The 16856-nt window shown below is 46.3% G+C and overlaps 1 non-coding gene across 1 annotated transcript; it reads right to left on the bottom strand.

Moving 5' to 3' along the window:
* Nucleotides 1-3667: 3667 nt before the first annotated feature.
* Nucleotides 3668-3772, bottom strand: LOC121132944. The gene has a single exon (XR_005869661.1). It is a non-coding gene; the product is annotated as a U6 spliceosomal RNA (small nuclear RNA).
* Between the last annotated feature and the right edge of the window lie 13084 nt (nt 3773-16856).

A 16856-nucleotide genomic window follows, 5' to 3' on the forward strand; every position in this document is an offset into this window, starting at 1 on the left:
GTATGTAGGGTTAGAGGTCAACCTGCCATGTCCTGCCTCAGGAGCCATCCGCCTTTTTTTTATATTGATGACATTTATTTTGATCCTGAAAAACAAACACATATTAGATAATACTTAATAGGTTTTACATTTTTGGTGGTCTTAAAAACCAAAGTACAAGCTATATTTTATCAACTTTAAAAATTTTTTACATTTAAATTATTATTTTATTATTACTATTATTGGGTTTTTGAGACAGGGTCTCTCTACATAGTCCTGGCTACCATGGAACTCATTATGTAGACCAGGCTGCCCACAAACTCACAGAGACCCACCGACCTCTGCCTCCTGAGTGCTGGGATTAATGGTGTGCACCACCACTCCCTGCTGTAACTATTTTATTTTTTAAGATTATAATGCAATTACACAATTTCCCTTTCTCTTTCTTCTCTCCAAATATTTCAGTGTATCCCTTCTTGCTGTCCCTCAAATTCATGGCCTCTTTTTGTTGTTGTTGTTGTTGTTAATTGTTGCTGTTGGTGGCGGTGTGTGTGTGTGTGTAAAAATGCAACTTGCTCAGTCTGAATAATGCTATTTGTGTGTATGTTTTCAGGGCTGACCACCTGGTATTGGGTAATCATTCAGTGAGCTCTTGCCTGGGAAAGATGATCTCTCCCACTCTTAGCATTCCTTAGTAGTCCTTTGTGTAGGGTTGAGGCCTTAATCCACCTTGTGTTTTTGAGACAGACTCTCACTGGAACGTGGGGCTGGTTGATTTGGTTGGGCTGGCTGACGGGTGAACCCCAAGACTCTTCCTGTCTCTGTCTCCCCAGCACTGGGGTTATGGGCGCGCACCATCATGTATGGCTGTTTACGTGGGCTGGAGGGGGGAGGGACGGGACTCAGGTCCCGGTGTTTGGGTAGCAAGCATTTGAAGCCCTGTACTGGCTCTCTGTCTCCTGCTCTTGTTTGTTATCTGATCGGTCAGGAACTGGCCAGATACGGAGGTTTCCCAGGTGAGAGGCAGACAAACACGAGTAACCTTTACTCTTCCATGCTGAGCACAGAGCCCCACTCCCTGTGAGTGGTTGTCCCTGGCCTGGTTCCTTCCCAGAGAGCCTCCCACCCGCCTCACCCTCCTGCGGAGCCCCACCTAAGAGAGAGAGAACTGCTTGTACCTCACTCACACAGTAGCTTCAGTGAACAAAGTTTACTGGAGCTAGAAGGCCCTCCCACCTGTGGACTTCCTGTCCCTCAGACCTGTGCCATAAAAGATGTCATCTCACTGGAGGGAAGGGATTCCCTGGGCTCCTCCTCTCACCTTGAGTCATGCATGCATTTAGCAAATGACCCAAAAGGGGACTGGCAAATAAACTGTAAATAGAATACTTGCTGCTATTACCCCAGAATGCCATTAGGTTAACTGATAGAAGCAATGGAGGGCCAGCCACAGCAGACGCAACCCTGTGTGCTGGGTTTGTGGGCCGAGCAGAATGTGACCCCTGCCTCTGGCTGCCTTCTGGTCACTGTGAAATGATTGCTAGGGGGTCATATTATAGAAATTAAGGGCGTCGAAAGTGGCAATGGGAAATGGTGGACTCCGTGCCCAAGAGACAGTGTGACTTCGAGAAGTGAGAAAGACCCCACAACAAGAAGGTGACCTGAGCTTTTCTCTCCAGAGAAACAAGAGGAAAAGAGAATCACGTGGGAGGAGAGCCAGGCCTCTGGGGAGTGGCTGGAGTGGAGAGCGAGCAGACAGGAGAGTAAAATGAGATGAAGGAAAAGGCACAAGGAGCTACCTGAGGAATGTCACCGTGCAGGGGCAGAACCTCGTCCCGTGAGCATCAAGGAACTGACAGCACCGCCGCCATGGCCTTTGTGAATCACGGTGGTTCCAGCAACAGGAACCCAGGAGGGAACTCAAGGGGAGTGTGATCAGGGAGGACCAGAGGGAGAGCCAGGGACTCCCGGGAGGGAAGTTATGGAATACTTAGCTCAGTGGCTCACGCGCCCTGTGTGTCATCCATTGGGGGGTTACAGGTGACACTTCCCGGTGTACAGATAAGAGAAGCACTGCTCTGTCGTCTTGCTACACTCTCTCAGGTGACTCTGCAGACTCCAGTGTGAGGTCCACAGCTCTCCTCCAGGGTTTCGTTCTTTATGGCATGTTCTCTGCACGTGAAGCACGATCCCCAAACCAACGGGTCCGACTGGTCAGCAGAGCCAGCAGAGCCCTGGCACCCCACTGAACTCAGCCTGCTCTGCTCCTCAGTCTCTCGTTTCTCAGAGCACTAGCGTCTTTGAGGGTGAAGACACTCATCATCTTTCATCACTTTGGACTTGTCTGGTGTTTCCTCGTTGTAAGCTAAGTGTTTAGGTAGAGATTTCACAGAAATGGTTCATGTTCTTATTGCAGCTTATCAGAGGGAACATGATCCCATATGTCTCGTTATCGATACTATTTACTGTTCTTGACAGGTCCTGGTTCAGATTTATCTACACCAACAGCACTTAGGGATGTCAACTCTGTGTAGATAGCAGCCCAGACAGAAGACAGCGATCTTTCTGTCCTCACAAGGATTGGTGAAGACATCTGTCCCAGAGTCTTCAGGGGGACCAGGATTCTTGGCCTTGGCACTGGCCAGCAGAGCGGAGACACTAGTGATGTAGGCACCCATGCATTGGGGATGCAATGTGCTTCTGCAGTTTGGGATGGGCAACGTGGACAAGTTCATTAAACCTGTGGCTGAGGCGACGTTGATTTTTTTTTTCAGAGACAGGGTTTCTCTGTATTGTTTTGGAGGCTGTCGGTCCAGCCCAGCCTCGAACTCACAGAGATCCGCCTGCCTCTGCCTGGGATTAAAGGCGTGCGCCACCACCGCCTGGCTGAGGCGACGTTGATTTTGACTTCCCTGGGATTTACCAGGGTCTGGATAGTAACGGCATGTGCCACAGCCTTGGCACTTGGCCTACAGCTTCCGGAACCTTCCTTCTGATTCTTGGCAAACCATGTGTTTCTCCAGGAACTGCTTATGGTTTCTATAGTTTCATTTCTTCTATGATTTCTGTGCTATTTGTGGGTGGTGGTGGTGGTGGTGCTGTGCTGTGGTCTCCAAATTTGGCTGTGTCTACTCAGTAGCTGGACAATAATGTTAGTATTGATTGCCTGGCTCAGGTTTTATGTAAGGTTTTTTCTTATTTTCTTTTCATTTTTAAATAAGGACTTGAGACCATGCAAATTTGTCAATAGATTTAGGATCCACGTAGGTCTCTTGCTGTATTTATTACCATGAAGGCTACTAAATGGTGATTTTCTTTCTCTCTCTCTCTCTTTTTTTTTTTTTTTTTTTTTTTTTTTTTGTTTTTTTCGAGACAGGGTTTTTCTGTGGCTTTGGAGGCTGTCCTGGAACTAGCTCTTGTAGACCAGGCTGGTCTCGAACTCACAGAGATCCGCCTGCCTCTGCCTCCCAAGTGCTGGGATTAAAGGCGTGCGCCACCAACGCCCGTCTCTATCTCTCTCTCTTTTTTTTTTAAAGATTTTATTTATTTATTTATTACATATACACCAGATTGAATTGTAGATGGTTGTCAGCCACCATGTGGTTCCTGGGAATTGAACTCGAGACCTCTGGAAGAGCAGTCAGTGCTCTTAACCTCTGAGCCATCTCTCCAGCCCCTCTCTCTCTTTTTTAATATGGAATGCTTCACAAATTTGCATGATAATTTCACAGGGACCAACCTAATTTTCTCCGTATCATTTCAATTTTAGCATATGTAATGCCAAAGTGAGCACTAAATGGTAACTTTCTAATCCTATAGTTTATCTACATTGATTGGCATGCTATTGTAAGGTTGAGCAGCTATCTGTCTAACTATCATCTGTCTACATATCAATAATCTATCTACCTTCTTACTATGGACTCATAGATTCCAAATTTATTGGACGGATTTATACTTTTTGCGGCTACATATATATATGTATATATATATAAGATTTATTTCTAAATGTCTATGAGTGTTTGCCTGTATGTATGTATGTTTTATACAGTGCCTGAAGAGGCTTGAAGATGGCATTAGATCCCCTGGAAGGCTGTGAGCAGACAAGTGGGTGTTGGGAACAGAACCTGGGTCCTCTGCAAGAGCATCAAGTGTTCTTGACCACTGAACCATCTCTCCAGCCCCCATGATATATTTTACTGTTTGAACCATTCCAGATTTGGCTAGTGAAAGCATATCACTCAAGTTGGCTTCTGTGTCCTCCTGATTTATCTCCATCACACTTTGGGAGCTCCCTGATGTTCTATCTATCTCGACAAGGTATTCTAAGTTTATCTTGTACTTTTACTGATTGTTTCAGTTTCATCTCAGTTGCTGTGATAAAACACCATGACCAAAAACACCTTAGAGGAGGAATGGGTTTATGTCACCTTACAACACTGAGGGAAGTCAGCACGAGAACTCGAATCTGAAAACGTGGGGGAAACACTATTGCTGACACATTACCTCTCTTTCGTGCTTAGCTAGCTTTCTTATACAGCCTAGGACTACTGCCCAGGGAATGATGCCGCCCACTATGGGCTGGGCTCTCCCTATCAATGAACACTTAAGATAATCCCCTCTAGGCATGTCCACAGGCTGATCTGATCTGGGCAATTCCTCCATTAAGGCTCCCTCCTCTGCCTGGCGGTAGTGACCCATGCCTCTCATCCCAGCACTCCGGAGGCAAAGGCAGGTAGAGCTCTGTGAGTTCGAGGCCAGTAGGGTCTACAGAGTGAGTTCCAGGAAGTCAGTGTGACCCAGAGAAACCCAGTTTCAGAAAAACAAAACAAAACAAAAACTACCCAAACAAATAAGAAGACTCCCTTCTTTAAAGCAGCCACTGGCTTCCCCATGCCAGGGTAGCGAGTGTTTGTGAGCATTTCTGAATGTCACTCTGATGGATTACGTGTCATACATTCTTCACAGATAGTTATTCTTAGAGAGTCTGGATGTGGCATAGATGTTTCTTTTTAAAAGGAACCCTGTCTTTGTATAACCAATAATGTTAGTGTTAGAATATGCCCCCTCAGTGACTGTGGTATTCTGCAATATCACCTCCACAGCCATTCAGTGAAGGTCTTGGATAGGCACCAACAGAGAGAGCCTCATCTTGCCCCTTGTAATGTCAGAAAGAAAAAAAAAAACCAAACTCCAACTTGTAGCTGTTAGACAGAAGGCCAAGTCCTGCATGTCAGTGGTATCAGAGCTGAATGCATTTAATGTGATAATTGTCCCCAGGGCTGCTGGTGCATTTACTTGCTCTTTGGGAACAACAACTTCTGACAATGATTGCCCCCAAGCCCCAAAAAGTTATCTCAAGTTATAGGTCTAAGGTAGAGAGCAAAATACATTATGGAAAAACCAAAGAAACAAAATACCATAGGGAAGGTATTAGGGGCAATAGTACTGCTCGAGACACCTGCACACCACATCAGGTCCTTCACCATGAAAGTCTGTCAGCGGTCTCCAGGAAGTGGCTTTTCTGATAACACACCGCCTTCAGGATGAGGTTTTAAAAAAAAGCCTTTTAGTATAGGCCTGAAGCCATTTTTTTGTTTGATTGCTTCATTATAGACACTCCAGGATGCTAAGGCCTTGTGTGTGGAGTTGCCTGTCTTCCCCATCGCCTCTTCCATCTTTCCAGCGTTGTACATACACTTACATTCTTCCGCGTGCGTTACTAGCTTGCTTGTCTCTCTCATCCCACGAGACTTCAATCCCCATCCCCATCCTTCTGTAGCATGAGCCACAAGTCCCAATGTTTGCATATACCTGGTACATAGAAAAAGATCCAGAATCCTTTGGAGGATGGCCGAATGCTTCTAAGGAGTGTCTACTTAGATTGGAGGTTGACAAGATGACCCAACAGGTAAGGGCATTGTTATCAAGGCTAACAACCTGAGTTCAACCCCAGGGACCCACTTAGTGAAAAGAAAGAAACAACTTCTGCAAGTTGTACCGATAGACTCATACACAAACACGTGAAATTTCAAAAAAAAATTAATGTAAATTGAGCTCCAAGGTGACAGCTGTGTCCTTTTGCTCAAGAAAAAGTAAAGCAAGCTTTCACTACTATTTGACTTTTCAGTTTTGTCACCAAAAATGTTTCTTTGGGGCATCAGTAAAGAGCTAGAGGGAGGGAAGATTTCCAACAATAGCACTTGGTTGAAGCAATGACAAGTAAGAAATAATGAGTCAGCCACACCCCAAATCACAGCCCACAAGGCCATGAGTTAAAAGGAAAATCAAGACTATTCCATTCAGACATACTGCCACTGGGCATCTGTTTTATTTCATGCTCTGTTTTTGTAACTTTTTTTTGTAGTTAATAATTTGCCAGTTACTCTATGGTGGATGCTAATTTCTCGTCACTAAAATGCAAATTTTGTGCAAGGTAGCTAAAACTAAAAGTTATAATAATGTAGTCTAAGAAGTAAGCCTGTTTCACTTCTTTTCTATTGAATTGGCTGCTCACCTGATGGAATTATGTGGGTGTTAAATATAAATATAAGTCACATGGTTGAGTCAGAAAAAATTATTTCACCTACATTCAAACCACTTAGTTAATATTTTGTATGCTTCTGTTTAGTTCACTTAAAACATATTTGGATATTGTATTAGTCAGGCTTCTCTAGAAGGATAGAATTTATAGAACGAGTACATACTACATGCAGGGATTTATTAGATTGGATTATACTTATTATAAATATTATATTTATTAGATTGGTCTATATGCTGGAGAGGCTGAGACACAGTAGCCACTCAGTATATGGATACCTCTGTCACAATCTGGCACTAAAGTCCCCAATCTTTAGCCCACAGTGTAAAGCCTAAGAAACTGGGTTCCCATGGCAACGAAGGATGCAGCAACACAGTGGATGTGTACACAAGCAGGAAACAAAGACGGGCAATGAAAAGTCCTGCTTTCTCTCTGACCTCTTTACTCTGGTCACCTTTAATTATCTCTATAAACACCTCTCAGATCCTCCCAGACCCCCCAGACCTTCCCAGATGTATGTGCCTTAGTTAATCCTAGACCCAATTGAGTGCCAAGCAAGATTAACTGTCACTGATGGATGACTTGTGTCCTGACTGAGCAATCTCAGAAACACAAATGAGCATGTTTGTCATTCCACAATGTCAGAACAACAAAAAATTCAAAAGGTGCATCAATTTTGTTGACTTGAACTGATTTCACATAGTATCTATGGCTACTAGCAATAATGGATTCTTTTATTCTAATCCTAATTACTAGTATTAACTCTGAGATCACACATATTCCACACAATAGTATATAGGTCACAGAATGGCTAAAATGGTTAATTAAAACTGTTTTGGGATGGGGCAGGCACGGTGGCACACATCTTTGATCAGGTAGAAGAGTCTTCTAAGTTCGAGGCCAACCTGGTCTACATAGTGAGTTCCACACTAGCCACAGCTACTAGGTGGGGCTGTAAAAACAAAACACTGCTGTAGGGTTCAAAGGGTTTACTTGAACACAAGCTGAGGGTCACTGTGGTTGGTTGACTAAGTAACAGAAGACCAATCAGAGAGCTGACTCCAGGCTTACTGGATCTACACCAACCACAATTCATGTAGTCTTCAGTCAGCTAGGGAAGGGTGTCTGCTCAACTGAAGCCCCAAAGACAAAATCAGGAAGTTTGTCCCTCGTTGAGCCAATGACTTGTGTACCAGATGGTCTGATGATGGCTGGTGGGCGCTAATGTAACCAGTATTATCTGTGCTTCGTTTTATAAGGTCCAGCTGAGGGAGTTGAATGCTGACTGGCCCTAATGCGTTCAGCAAAGTCACTGGCCAGCCCCCCCCCATATGGTTTTCATATACCCGTGTGTTCTTGATTTAATCTGGTTGGTTCAAAGTTGGTGCTCTTTTATTTGTGTAAATATCTTATCAGTTTGTACCTCGTGGTTTGCACTAGATAGACAGTGGCTGTTAACTTACACAAGTCCTTCTACCTCTGCATCAATACTTCACTCTGGAGCCAGCTGCTCTTATGAAATGGAGTCACTTAGGACAAGACACGGTCTGATAGGGGTATAAATAGGGAGTAGCTAGGAGCAAGGCATCACTTTGTCTTAGGGTTTCTATTGTTGTGAAGAGACATCATGACCGCAGCAACTCCTATTAAAGAAAAAAAAACATTTAATTGGGCGGCTTACATTTTCACAGGCTTAGTCCATTATCATCATGGTGCTACATGGTAGCATGCAGGCAGACATCATGCTTGAGCTGAGAGTCCTACATCTCAATAGGCAGGCAACAGGAAGTGGTCTGTCACTCTGAGTGTGGCTTGAGTGTATATGAGACCTCAGAGCCCACCCCCACAGTGACACACTTCCTCCAACAAGACCACACCTCCTAATAGTGCCACTCCCTTTGGGGTCCATTTTCTTTCAAACCACCACAAACTTGACACCAAGTTTGTCAAGTTTGCTAGTGACTTCCACCACCACCCAGTGTTCCCCATGCCCACTCATGAGCTGCATGCTTTAAAATTTAGTGCTTGAAGGACTTGTCCCCCTTTGATTAGCAGCATTGACAATAATCTTTTATCTCTTATACAAAATCAACTGACAAGAAATTTCAATGGCTTTGAAAGGGAGGAAAAAAAACCTCCTCTGAAGTATGTGTATATATTTATATTTATACTAAGCAGAACATCTCTACTTTTGTCAAAATCTGATTTCTGTTCTGGTATTTTGTGTTTTGTTTTTAGTTAAATTTTTGATTTCTTTTGTATGTACTTATTCTTGCTAGCTTGAGTCATATTCATGAAGTGTTGTGAGGTTGGAACCACAGAACAGAAAGAAAACACAGTGTTTCCATAAAGGTAGGCTTTATTTTCCTGATGACTGCTCGCCAACCAGGCTCTTTGACTGAACTGTTTTCATAAAGCTCTACTGTAGAGTAACAAATCCAGTGAGGCGCTAACAGGTGAAGGCACTTGCCTCCACATCCGAGTTCCCTCCCTGGGATCCACATGGTGGAAGAAAAACACAGACTCCCAAAAGTTGTTGTGCGATCTCTACAGACACATCCTAGCCCCCACACACAGACAGACACAAGTAAAGGAATAACTGCTGTGGTGGTTTGGATAAGCATGGCCCCCGGAGGCTCATAGATTTGAATGCTCAGTCACTATGGAGTGGCACTACTTGAGAAGGATTAGGAGGTGTGGCTCTGTTGGAGGGGGTATAGCCTTGTTGGAGGAAGTACGTTACTGGGGGGTGGGCTTTGAGTTCTCAAAAGCCCGGGGCCAGGCCCAGTATTGTCGTCTTTCCCTGCTGCCTGTGGATCCAGATGTAGAACTCTGAGCTACTTCTCCAGCACCGTATCTGCCTGTGCGCCGCCATGTTTCCTGCCATGATAATGGACTAGACCTCTGAAACTGTTAGCAAGCTCCAATCACTTTCTTTTACAAAGGTTGCTGTGGTCATGGTATCTCTTCACAGCAACAGACAAGTGTGGCATAACTTTTAATTTAAAATACCAAATGTCTTAGGCCTGGCAGATTGGCGAAAACCATTTGTCAAACGAACGGCAGACAATTAAGTCTGAAGTTGCTATTTGGAAGTTGGGTTGGTATTTGTTGACGTTCCAGTAAGGACACTTGGATTAATGGATGGCAACTGGGCCTTACTGCACGTTGCTTCCGACTTTGAAGCCAGCACAGTCAACGACTGCATCTTTGTTAAAGGAGCAATAACGATACAATGGTCACAACTCAGATGGGTTTTCTACTCACAATTCTGAGCTCTGACACTTGTCGTTCACTAAAGCAGGAGTGTCAAAGGTCTCATCGAGCTTTTCAGTACAGTAATTACAGATGAGGAAAGAGAAGTCCAGAGGTTTGGAAAGCTACACAAATCAGGCAGAAAGGAGGTTGGGGTTACACCCCGGCCTTGCTCCAGGCATTTCCCACCTCAGCTTTCTCCGTCAGAACCCGGGACCTCCGCCAGTGAGCAGGATAGCATAGAAAGATAGCATAGAAGGATATTTTCAAGTCCTTCTCATGACCAGTTTGCTTCCTACTTCCTAATCCCAAGCAGATCTGAGGTCACTCTGCAAACAGCTCGGTCTCCAGAGCCGTGAACACGGAAGAAATCAAAGTCTTTTAAAAACTCTGTCCTGTAGATTTAACATGGTCTGTCAGTTTCCCTCTCTTACATCAGCAAGCAGCGGGGCAGATGTCTTCTTGATCTCAACTCCTACTGTGCCAGCCTTGGACTTCGTTTCCAAGTCAGTAAATAAGACAAGGGAGCACAGGAGAACAAAGTCAGGAGAAAAGGAAGACACCCTCTCCCCCCACCCTGGCTTCAATCTCGGATTTTCACAGAGCTATGCTGAACAGAGCATAGGAAGGTCTGTAACCTCTACAGTGACTGGAGCCACTGTGAGGAAGGCCAGGGAATAATTTGTCATTTTAGTGGAAATAGGGGGTCACTAAAGGTGACTTTGTAGTTTGGATCTGGATTTACTCTACCAAATCCAGACGCCGCTGCTCTAAGAAATTAGGATGGCTTAATCCCAACCAGGGTCCTACCCTGCCACAGGCAGGAACTATTCTTGCTATTTTCAGCCAAACATACCCCTGACACTGCAACCACAGTCATGAGCCAATCATAAAATGATTCCTGTACCAGTAAGGGTCTAAAACCAATCAAGTCTAAGTCCACTTAACCACAGCTGCAACTCCCCTAATCCTGCTTTAAAAGGAGCCTTTGAGTTTCTCTCAGGTCACCATTTTGTCACTTTGTCAGGTGGTTTGACCCCAGCATGCTGGAATTTTTTGCTCTCGAGAATTAAATGCTCTTGTTAATTTGCACACATGTCTGGTGGTCTTTTATGGGACTTCTCGTGGGCCCTAACAACAACCATCTGTACCTCCATTTCCAGGGGTTTGATCCTCTCTTCTGGCCTCTAAGGGTATCGGGCATGCACGTGGTACACATACACATATGCGAGCAAAATACTCATACCCAAAAAATAAAAATAAGGAAATACTTAAAAAGAATACTTCAAGAGGTTCAATGTCTTTAAAACACAGACCAAACTTTAAACTCACAGGCCAAACTAGATACCGTTTTTGTTTTTTAAAAGATTAGAAATGTTTTTATTTTATGTGCATGTATGTGGACCCTTGTATGCGGGTACTCAAAAAGGCCAGATGAGGGTGACTACATCCCCTAGAGCTGGAGTTACAGGGGGACTGCTGTGAGCTGCCCATTGTGGCACCTAAATCTTATTCCTCTCCAAGAGCAGCAGGTACTCTTACCAGCTGAGCCAACTCTCCAGTCCTCAACTAGATGTTTGTGATCCAAGCAATGACATAAAAAAGTAAGACCACATCCAGGCGTGGGGGCACACGCCTTTGATCCCAGTGCCTAGGAGGCAGAGGCAGGTGGCTCTCCGTTGAGTTCAAGGTCAGCCTGGTCTACGTATCCAGTTCCAGTACAGCCAGAACTATTTAACAGTGAGAATCTGTCTCAAAAAACAAAACAAACAACAACAAAAACAACAAGGAAAGAAAAAAAATCACATTTTAGTAGTTGAAGGCAAATGGCGTCAAAGGCACCATATTAACACGAGATTTCTGTCAAGATAGGCAAGCCCTTTCTAGGAAAGGGACACAAGAATATCTATATTGTTGTTAAGTGAAATGACCGTTAACTCTCCGTGACTCTTGGCACCTTGCAAGTACATAAAGAAAGGTATTTTTGTTCTATTTTATGTGGATGGACGCTTTGCCAGCATGTATGCATGTGTGAACGCAGTGCCCTTGGAAGCCAGAAGAGGACATAAGAGCCCCTAGAACTGGAGTTGTAGATGGTTGTGAGGCACCACGTGGGTACTGGGAATCTAGCGCGTAAGGATTCTGGCCTGCCCCTGTCACCTGGCAGACCGTACTCAGGTAGGACCCTGGACAGCCCAGATGCAAAGGATCCCTTTAAAAGACAGAGCTCGCCCACTTAAGCTCCCTTTCCCACTCTTCTCTTTCTGCTCTCTTCCTCAGGTTCCTGTCTCCCTCTTCCGTCCTCTTTCTGTCTCTTTATCTCTTTTCTCTTTCCTTCCCCCTCCCCTCTCTAATAAAACTTGAGCTCTGTCTGCCTGCCTGGCGTGTTTGTCCCTCTGCCTCGGTCACCCTCGCCTGCCGTGGAATCCGCTAAGGTCCCCCACGCAAGGCTCACCACTCTTTACCATAGCATAGCCCACGGCCTCTGGAAAAGCATCAAGTGCTCTTAGTCATTGAGCCATCTCCCTGGCCCCAAGAACTGTGATTTTTAGAGATGTTGAATACTCACCGGTTCTAAATTCTGACTAGCTCACCGTTTCTCCCCTGCACTCAAATACAATGATCTTCAGAGTTGTGTATTCGGGATCTAACCTCGCTTCTACTCCTGCTCTACTTCCTTATTTTGAGGAAGAAAAATCCCAGAACAGAATGTCTTTATAGCAAAGTTCCCATCCAATATAGAGGCTACTCAATAGCCTCTTTAATTAAAAAAAAAAAATGTGTGTGTGCGTTTGTGAATGGAGTTGCATACGTGGCGATCAGAGAATAACCTTCCATGTAGGTTATTTTCATCTTACACCTTGAGACAGGGTTTCTTTGTTGTTTTAAGGGCCTATGCCAGGACAGCCGGTTGTAAACTTTCAAGGGTTCTTCTGTCTTTTGAGCTCTGGGATACAGACACAGGTAACAGAGACGTGGAGTTTGGGGACTCACCTAGGTCCTCATGGTTGGGCATCGAGTGCTTTAACCCATTGAGACAACTGGCCAGCCCCTCTTTTTAAAAAATATTTTAAAAATTTTTTTATTTCATTTGCATTGGTATTTTGCCTGCATGTATGCAATCTCAGGGTTACAGACAGCTGTAAACGGCCATGTGGGTGCTGGGAATTGAACCCGGGTCCTCCCTGGAAGAACAGTCAGTGCTCTTAACTGCTCAGCCATTTCTCCGGGCCGCACCCCATCAACTCTTTAAAAGTATCCTAAGTATATTTGGTGAATCCCATGGGCAGTTCGTTTCATCCGTAGCTCACTAACGTTTGAAACCTGTCTGTCCAAGAGCCACAGGCCTTGATACTCAGACGAAAGAAATCCTGCCTGATAAAACGAGGCCGGACCACGACACCGCCGGGGAGTCCCTGGTGGCCCTGCGTGCTGTTTGAGAATGGAGTGGAAACGAGAAAACACTTGGTGATGCCGAGCCCAGACGGCTGGTTTAGCGAGGGGCCAAGCGAGGATGGCGGAAAGCCGCAGGCAGACGATTTGAGGCAGCCCTGGGTTCACGCCCGGGGAACTTTGGTCTCCGGACTCTGCCACCTGGCAGCTTGCTCCCCCAGGGCGAGCCAGGCCCGGGGAACACACAGGTTTCCTCGTGGCAACCGGAGCCAGCGCTCGGCAGCCGGAGGCCGCCCCGCATTCCAGAAAGGTACGGCGGCGGGGCCGCTCCGCCACCCGGGCCAGGCAGCCGGAAGCTCACGTCCGCCGCATCCCTCCTCCTCCTCCTTCTCCTCCTCCACCACCACCTAGGCGAGAGGGGGGCTTGTCGTCATCCCCCCGGGCCGGCCAATCGGAGCGCGCGACCAAAATAGCGCCGTATAAAGGCCGAGCGGCGCTCGCCGGCCGAGCCGCGGCCTGCGCCGGGCGGGGCTGCGCGCGCAGGTGAGGGCCCTCGGCCCCGCCCACTGCACACCTGCTTCCGCCTGACGTGGACGCGGAAGCTGCTACAGACGCGGACGGTCTGGGGTCTGTGAGCGCGTAACGAGCCCTCAGCCGGGCATGGCGGAACGCTCCCTCCCGCCTCACGGGCTTCTCTTCAGAGAGAAAGCCGCCGCGGCCGTGCGTCATCCAGGACGCCCTTTAGCGCGCGTTGCAGCCGTACTTCCGGTGGGGACGCGCCCCGCCCGGGTACCGAGGGAGGAGGGGCCCCTCTCCGCCCTGGGAGTGCTCCCGCTCGCCCTTCCGGGCCTCGCTGGGAGCCCCGAGCCCAGGAGGGTGAGAAAGGACCCTGGAGCCCTGCACGGCTCCCACGCGGATCTTCAGCGGCACCCAGCCCGTGACGTCACTGCGCCGCGGCCCGTGCTCGGAGCTCCTCTCCCTCCCCTGCCCACCCGCCGGCTGTCGGTGATCTGCAGAACGTTTAAGCATGCCTTTTACAAGGGAGGCTTTAAAATTACTTAGGAGCAGGATGTTGGGCTGGAGAGGTGGCCCAGCGATTAAGAGCAAGCGGGTTCGGTTCCCAGCACCCACTTTGCTCACAGCCATTCAAGGCTCCAGTTCCGGGGTTCTTAGGGGAGGTCCCCTGCGCCTTCTGACCTCCGCAGGCATCATGGTGCGTGTAACAAAACCCACTCACACACAAATAAACCTAAAGGAAATAAAAATGACAGAATAGGGTGTTGGCGACGTGAAATTCAAATGTATTTCCAAATTATGAGCAAGTGTTTTCTGGGTATATGTAATGACATCAGCTCAATCGAATGATGCGGGGCGTTGCTTGAGCCCCTCCTTTGAGCCTTCCCCTCCCTTCTCTTTCGATTTTTCTCCGCCGTTATTCACCTTTTAAAATATACAGTTTCCCCACAGTAAACCACAGATCTTAAGAGTATAGCCATGAAAACATCTGCGTAGGGGTAAAACAGGAATTAGCCCCTAGGCCAAGATCTGGATCACTAAAGCATTCCAGGTTCCCCATCGTTCCTGTGCAGCCAGTGCTACAATGCACAGATAACCACTATTCGAACCTGCTTGCCACTCGCCCATTCTTCAATTTCATACAGCTGTGATCAAGCCATGTTCATTATTCTGTTTGCTTTCGGTTACTCGGTCTACTGTTAAAACCCAACCATGTTTGAGTAAACCACTAGTCTGTAGATTGTTTATTGCCGATGGTGTTCTATTGTGTGAATATACTGTAGTTAATTCATTCTTCCATTAGTGGATTTTGGATTATATTCAGTTTGGGGCTGTTAAGAATAAAATTGTGGGGCTGGAGAGATGGCTCAGCCCCGGGTGCTCTTCCACAGGACCCGGGTTCAATCCCAGGACCCTCATGATAGCTCACAACTGTCTGTAACTCCAGTTACAGGGGATCTGATATCTTCACACCAATGCACATAAAATAAAGTTAAATAAATTATCTAAAAAAAGAATAAAGTTGCTGCAAACATTCATGTGGTTTTGGTGAAAATACACAGATTAAAAAAATTACTACTGGGAGTGTGTGTAGTATATATATGTGTGTGTGGTGTATTATGCGTATGTATGGTGTGTGTGTGACTGTGTGTGCGTGCGTGCGTGCCTGCGTGCATGCATGCCTGGAGGCCAGAGGAGGCTGTTGTCTTGTTTCAGTGCTATTACTTTGCCTTATTCCCTTGATCTGAGGGTCTGAGCCTGAGATGGGCTGGCATGCAGGAAGCTTTAATGACCCTCTTGTCTCAGATCCTCACGGTGCTAGGGTTTTGGTTGGCTTTTCATGCGGTGCTGGGGATTTGCCTCCCAGTCTTCATGCATCCCCGTGCACACATTTTATTCACACGGATGTTAGGGACCCAATTTCAGGTGCTCATGCTTGCAGAGTGAGCACCTCTACCATGGAACCATTCTGTGCCCATGCCGACTGGCTTTTGACATCTTCATTTGTTTCTGAATCTTCACAGACAGTAACACTGCCTTTAAGAAAGACAGTCAGTGGTAGTGCACTCCGTTAGTCCCAGCACGTGGGACGCAGAGGCAGGTGCATCTCTGTGAGTTCAAGGCCAGCTTGAGTTTACACAGTGAGTTCCAGAACAGCCATGGCTACACAGAGAAACCCTATCTTAAAACAGAACAAAAAAAAAAAAAAAACAGAACAAAAACAAATGCTTAAATTCTGTGAAATTTCACATGGACACTAAACAGTATGGCCATTTCCAAACCAGAATCCAGAACATTCCTTCATTCTCCAAAGTCCTAGTGACACTGCTTTGTAGACATGTTATTCCCACCTGTAGCCCTTGAAAGTCACTAGTCCATTCTTTGTTGCTTTGACTTGGCCTTTCCTGGAGACTCATTTTAAAGCGCATCAGACAGTGGGTACTTTGAATCTGGCGTCTTTCACACCTGTGAGATCTGTCTCAGCCTCCATGTCTCAACAGTCCTTCCCTTTTCATGGCTCAGTAATATTCCACAGTGTGACTATAACTTCACTTTTAGAAGGAAATGTGAGCTGCTTATCTCCCCCATTCTCTCCGCCAGCCTCTTGATATTTAGCCTACGCTGTCAGTGAACTGAAAACCATCCTGCCTCAGCCTCCTGAGTGCTAGGAACTGCAGGCATGCATCACAATTACAGTCTCAGTTATGACAATCGGGACAATTGCCAGAAACAGTTGCCATTTAAAGGCACGTTTTTGTTTGCTTCATTCTCTTATTTTTGAGAGAGAGTCTCATTATTTAGCCCAGACTGGCCTTAAATTTACTGGTCTCTCACTCACAGTCATCCTCCTGCCTCAGCGTCCTTAGTACTGGGATTACAGGCAAACTTCACCACATGTGGCTTTCATTTCTTTTAATCCCTAGGAGAGGATATTTAACTACAGAAATCTTCCAGTGTTTCCCTAAGGGCCAGTGTGTTTCTGCTAGCCACAGGTAAGAGTTCACAGCACTCTATGCAGGCCCCGCCCCTGAGGACATCCAGTCTCTAATCCCTTCTAGATGCAGGTGGTCAAGCTCCACCCCACACAGTAAAAAGCCTAAATTCAGGATTTAGAAACCCACCAGACCCCGAGCTTGAAATCCCACCAATCCCTGGGCTCGCTGCAAGCTCAGGG

Source organism: Mesocricetus auratus, unplaced genomic scaffold (assembly GCF_017639785.1).
Source record: "Mesocricetus auratus isolate SY011 unplaced genomic scaffold, BCM_Maur_2.0 Super-Scaffold_100018, whole genome shotgun sequence".
Classification (NCBI taxonomy): Eukaryota; Metazoa; Chordata; class Mammalia; order Rodentia; family Cricetidae; genus Mesocricetus; species Mesocricetus auratus.